General features: G+C 37.4%; 1 protein-coding gene across 2 annotated transcripts in view; it reads left to right on the top strand.

Moving 5' to 3' along the window:
* Window positions 1-4,892: 4,892 nt before the first annotated feature.
* DLC1 (DLC1 Rho GTPase activating protein) overlaps window positions 4,893-6,084 on the top strand; it is a 429,208-nt gene continuing 428,016 nt past the window's right edge. Inside the window, exon 1 of one of the 2 annotated variants that reach the window (XM_028852365.2) lies at window positions 4,893-5,164. The gene's annotated coding sequence lies outside the window, so the exon portion shown is untranslated. Of the gene's footprint in view, window positions 5,165-5,601; window positions 6,004-6,084 lie in introns of those variants that run through there. The other variant, XM_001092830.5, reaches the window with a different exon arrangement.

The raw sequence follows: 6,084 nt of genomic DNA, 5'->3' as shown, positions 1-6,084 counted from the left end.
TTTGTGTTTCTGATGGTACCCTAGCCCTACGGGACAGGCAGGCAGACCCATTGCTTCTAAGACATATATGCTCTCGTGTCTGTGTCAGTATTATTTTTTATTTGCTAAGTTTCTTTTTTCTTTTTTTATTATACTTTAAGTTCTGGGTTACATGTGCAGAACACGCAGTTTTGTTACATAGGTATACACGTGCCATGGTGGTTTACTGCACCCATCAACCCATCACCTACATTAAGTATTTCTCCTAATGTTATCCCTCCCCTAGACCCTACCCCACTACAGGCTCCAGTGTGTGATGTTCCCCACTCTGTGTCTGTGAGTTCTCATTGTTTAACTCCCACTTATGGGTGAGAATATGTGGTATTTGGTTTTCTGCTCTTGCGATAGTTTGCTGAGAATGATGGTTTCCCGCTTCATCCATGTCCCTGCAAAGGGCATTAACTCATCCTTTTTTATGGCTGAATAGTATTCCATGGTGTATATGTGCCACATTTTCTTAATCCAGTCTATCATTGATGAGCATTTGAGTTGGTTCCAAGTCTTTGCTATTGTGAATAGTGCCACAATAAACATATGTGTGCATGTGTCTTTATTGTAGAATGATTTATAATCCTTCAGGTATATGCCCAGTAATGGGATGGCTGGGTCAAATGGTAATTCTAGTTCTAGATCCTTGAGGAATTGCAACACTGTCTTCCACAATGGTTGAACTAGTTTACAGTCCCACCAACAGTGTAAAAGCATTCCTATTTCTCCACATCCTCTCCAGCATCTGTTGCTTCCTGACTTTTTAATGATTGTCATTCTAACTGGTGTGAGATGTTATCTCATTGTGGTTTTGATTTGCATTTCTCTAATGACCAGTGATGAAAAGCATTTTTTCATACGTCTGTTGGTACATAAACGTCTTCTTTTGAGAAGTGTCTGTTCATATCCTTTGCCCATTTTTTGATGGGTTTTTTTTTCTTGTAAATTTGTCAAGATAACTTTGTTTTCATATCTATTCTTGGACTGTAATAATTTTCAATGAAGGGGGATAATCAACATTAGTAGTCCCAAAAGCAGGAATCAATGGTTTTGGAGAGCTTATATGATTTTGCTACTTTTGATAATTTAAGACCAAACTTTGGTGTGTTCTTTTAATGTGTGCTTTCAGGTGAATACTACATGGTTACCAAAATGTGATGTCAAAATTTTGACAAAGTTGATCAATAAACTAATAATGCACACGATGCTTATTGAATATAAACTACAAAATTATATGTTTTTTCTTGGTCTGGATGTGTCTGTCCAAGTGAACTTATTTAAAGAAAACACAAGGGCCAGGCGCGGTGGCTCACGCCTGTAATCCTAGCACTTTGGGAGGCCAAGGCGAGCGGATCATGGGATCAGGAGATCGAGACCATCCTGACTAACATGGTAAAACCCTGTCTCTACTAAAAATACAGAAAAATTAGCTAGGCATGGTGGCGGGCGCCTATAGTCCCAGCTACTCAAGAGGCTGAGGCAGAAGAATGGCATGAACCCAGGAGGCAGAGCTTGCAGTGAGCCGAGATTGTGCCACTGCACTCCAGCCTGGGCGACAGAGTGAGACTCCATCTGGGGAGGGGAGAGGGATAGCATTAGGAGATAAACCTAATGTAAATGATGAGTTAATGGGTGCAGCACACCAAAATGGCACATGTATACATATGTAACAAACCTGCACATTGTGCACATGTACCCTACAATTTAAATAATAAAAATAAATACATAAATATGCTTGATAATATATTTAAAAAAGAAAACACATGTAAAACTTACTGAAAAAATAAATTAGAAACTGATAAATTCTATTTTTATTGCTTCCAATATAGTAACTTCATTAATTACAAGCAAATTGTTAGAGATTTTTAGAGGAATAATTTTCATGGACAAAGTGTTCTTACATTTATTACACTAACCATAAGCATGTAGATATTTCAAAATACTTTGAAGGTATTTATTCTCTTGATGTATTAATTTCAAGTTCATTGCTATTATAAACCTATTCATTAACAAAAATGGAAAACATAAAAGCTGACTTCCACTCATAATATCACAAATGTCTAATGTGGGTACTGAATTAATCATGTTGCTACTTATTTCATAAAAGAGTAAAACACATTTTCAAAGGATAGATCTTGCTTTACATAAAGTGTTCTTGAACTGCATTAGAGACATTGAATAATTCTGTACAGAAGTCCAGATTCAACTTTCCTGAAAACGATTGGGGAAAGACTAGATAAATGATCATAGCTAATGCTTATTGTTTAGGTAAAAGTACCTAAGTAGAAAAGTGATCTTTAGGTCAGGCACAGTGGCTCACGCCTGTAAACTTAGCACTTTGGGAGGCTGAGGCAGGCAGATCACTTGAGGTCAGGAGTTCGAGACCAGCCTGGCCAACACGATGAAACTCTGTCTCCACTAAAAATACAAAAATTAGCCGAGTGTGGTGGTGTGCACCTGTAATCCAAGCTGGTCAGGAGGCTAAGGCAGGAGATTTGCTTGAACCTAGGAGGCGGAGGTTGCCTTGAGCTGAGATCCCACCACTACACACCAGCCTGGGCAACAGAACCAGACTCTGTCTCAAAAAAAAAAAAAAAAAAAAAAAAAGGAAAAGAAAGGATCTTTAAATACCTGAAAGAGAGATGTAAACATTTAAAAAGGGAATAATTTAAGTGTAAAAATAATTCTAGCCAATGACTTTATAAGGACTAGCTTTTTGGATTGTGACAGTTCTTAGTTATGGAAGCTAAGACATCCTTACCCCGGTTAGGTAACTCACACAGGTCACAAAGGCTGTTAGTTTTGGAGCAGACTCCTATCCTGCATACTTTGTTTTCAAGTTCTTAACTGTCTCTATCCCTTTATTTGATTAGCTGATCCAGTACAGAGTAATAGTCAAACATTTAAGGAAGTTGGTATTTAGATTTGCAAGTAGAAAGAAGGGGACAAATATTTTAAACTCCTTCAATGTTCCTGACACAATATTAAGAACTTAGGAAGTTTTCTCACTATTTATCTTTATACTTATATTTGGTAAAGCCTTTATAAGACTATAAGATCTGAGATTTGTTTGGAATCAAGCAACTGAACAATGAAAAATAAATACAAGTAATTAAAGATTTGGGAAGTAACTCTACTAATAGAAGAAAACATAATGTATTTGTTGTGTAGAAAAGGGTATGTTAACGAGAAACTTACTAATAAGAGTTTCTAGATATCTAAAAGGCATTTGTGACCAGAGTTTTCTTGTTTTCCCAAGCCAATATAAATAGAAACGAAAGTAAATTATATGGCGCAGCATACAGTATTCATGAGTAACATGTAGCTAAGAATTAGCATGGTGCTGATAGAATATTGAGTAACCACTGCATATCAGTAATAAAGGCAGAGACAGAGATAGAGGTATCAAGCTACATTAGGAAAGATGTAATATCAATTCTCATCCCTTTGCTCTCCAGTGTTTTTCTTAGGGAAATAAACATAAATACACAAATATTTATGTATATGAAGTTCATCCTGCTTTCCAATCTGTAAGTTATGTGAAATTGTCTCTATTTTTAAAGAAGTATAAGAAACTCATAGAGTTTAAGAAGTCTTCCCAATTTCATAAAGAAATTAAGTGGAAGTCAAGGGAGGCAGTTTATGGAGAAAAAATTAAAGCACAAAGCTTGGAGGTAGAAGATCTGAGTTCCAGTGTGGACTTGGGCACTTTCTGTCATTTGACTGTGAAAAAATTACTTCTCAATACTTTATTTGTAAAATAAAACTTAAGAATACACACAAAATTGTTGGAAAGATTAAATAGGCATCGTGTCAGTAGAAACACTTTGAATATGAATATAAATACTTTTTAAAGAATTTATGGAACAACAGACTTCCTTCTTGGCCTACGGTTGAAGGTTAAATTCAAGAAAACTAAATGCTCATGTTTTCAGTCAATAAGACTTTGATCTAAACTTTTAAAACTGCTTCTGAGCAAATTTTTTCATTTGACTACTTCTCATCTTCAAACTCATGCATAGTATAAGTCATTCTTGCCATCTAACATGTGTCCAATACGGTTCATGATTTGCATTAACTTTGAGAGATTGTAGTTATCTAACAGGGAAAGAAATAGTAGTTAGAACATTGGGCATCTTTGAGTGATCACCTACCCAATATTTTCAGAAAGTACTACAAGATGGCCCTTGTGACATACAGGGATGGAGAATTACAGTGAACAATGAACACTACTTACAATTTCAGAGAAGAACAGGACGGATCTTAGGGCCAACAAGTTTAAAATGTCTTTTACCTCTTATTATATGTTACTCATTTTATCACATCCAACTGGAATTATTCTTGCACTTATTATTGAAAGCTTCTAGAAATTTGGAAGAAGCACGTAGACCCAATAATTGATCTGATCATTAGTCACCAAAAAAAAAAAAAAAAATGCTTAAGTCATAAATAGCAGCAGAATCCATTGATCGTAAATAAAGTAGAAGGGAGACATTACTGAGCAATTTCCACCAAGCAAGATAATTAAAGTCAGAGATGCCGTTTCCTGCTTCCCTGGTATAAACAATGAAGCTGCTCTACTGGCCTCTCCACAGCCTGGATGTCCCAAGGCCACCTCCCTCTTCTTTCCTTCCACATTCTCTAAAGAGGATTCTGGGTCATAAGGGAAGGAAAATTGGTGTAGCTTCTTTCTTGAAACGACTTCAGCTTTCTCTGTGTTTGTATTTGTGACATCTTATTATAAGACGAGCTAACATCTATTATTAATTGATGCACTAATTAAAGCCATACTTGCAGTTTCCATTAGCTTATTCCCTAAATTCTCCAGAGTTGGCTTTCTGGTTTTAATCAAAACCAAATGGTAGTCCAAATTCCCAGCCTGGAGCAGCTAGAAGGAAGTCATTCAGGGGAGGCACAAGAAAGCAGAAAAGATAAACAGATGATAGTTCACAAAATTTGTGACGGATGAAGGATGCAGATACTATGAGCGGCTTTAGAGATGTGATTCAGGAATGCTGCCATGCTAGATGGAAGCAGTTGTAAGTGTTTAATGTCAGCAAGACTCTAATACGATCAAGATGGAGCCTGTCTTTTGCTCCAGCACTGGATTTTTGTAACTGGAGGATTCTGACTAGAGGTAATGTGCTGCTGCATTTGCCATAACACAAACTATTTTAATTCTGTGAAGGATTCTTGTGATCAGAGAGATCTGGAAGAAATCGTTCTATTAACTGGATGCTTGGGATTTTACTTACAGATGGTCTCAGGGACAAATGAAAAGCTGCAGCATTTCCAATTTTAAGTCACGTTCCAAAAAGGTTTTACCATTTAGAAGAATTATGGTATTAAGGCTAAATTCATCTTGCTCTCTTAAAAGATCTTTTGAAATGAGAGCAAGCAAAGGCATTTTGATTAAGCTGTGCATATACATTTAACATAGTGGAAAGGTTGTGGATGGAGAGAGAACTATGTTTTCTTTTTTTCTTTCTTTCTCATAAGCAGTGTGGGATAGAAAAAGCTCTAGGACTTTATGACTCTCCAGCTAATCACCTCAAGAGCTCTGACAAAACTCACTTGAGTTCTGTGTAAAATCAGAACTCCTAAAACGCCCAGGCGGCTGGGCTCTCCCCTCCTCCCCTCTCTTCGTACATGCACACTCCTCAGAGGCAGGAAATACTTTCCAGGCAATCTGGGCCTGGTTGTGGAGGCCCCTTTTGCAAAACCTCAGTCTGAATTTAGTAGACAGAAGTCACTGGGAATGCCTTGACAGAATCCTGCCTTAGCTAAGGCTCCCTCCAGCTGCAGAGTGTGTTTTCGTTAGAATCACACACTGCGTGAAACTGCTCAGAATAGAGCCATGATCTCAACCACGAAATGGGAACTTAGATTTTGGAGAAACCAACGGGGACGGACTTCTTTCCTAGCCTGAGTGTTGAGCAGTGTCATGCCTTGGCGTTTCAGCTCCTCGTTGTCTAGGTAAGACGCTATGGACTATCTTTATGCTTTGAGGCGGTCTTTGAAGAGAGAGAAAGATTGAGATAAATGTTAGCATCTTGC

The sequence above is a fragment of the Macaca mulatta genome, chromosome 8 (genome assembly GCF_049350105.2).
Source record: "Macaca mulatta isolate MMU2019108-1 chromosome 8, T2T-MMU8v2.0, whole genome shotgun sequence".
NCBI lineage: Eukaryota > Metazoa > Chordata > Mammalia > Primates > Cercopithecidae > Macaca > Macaca mulatta.
This window is presented reverse-complemented; position numbering and strand designations above follow the sequence as displayed.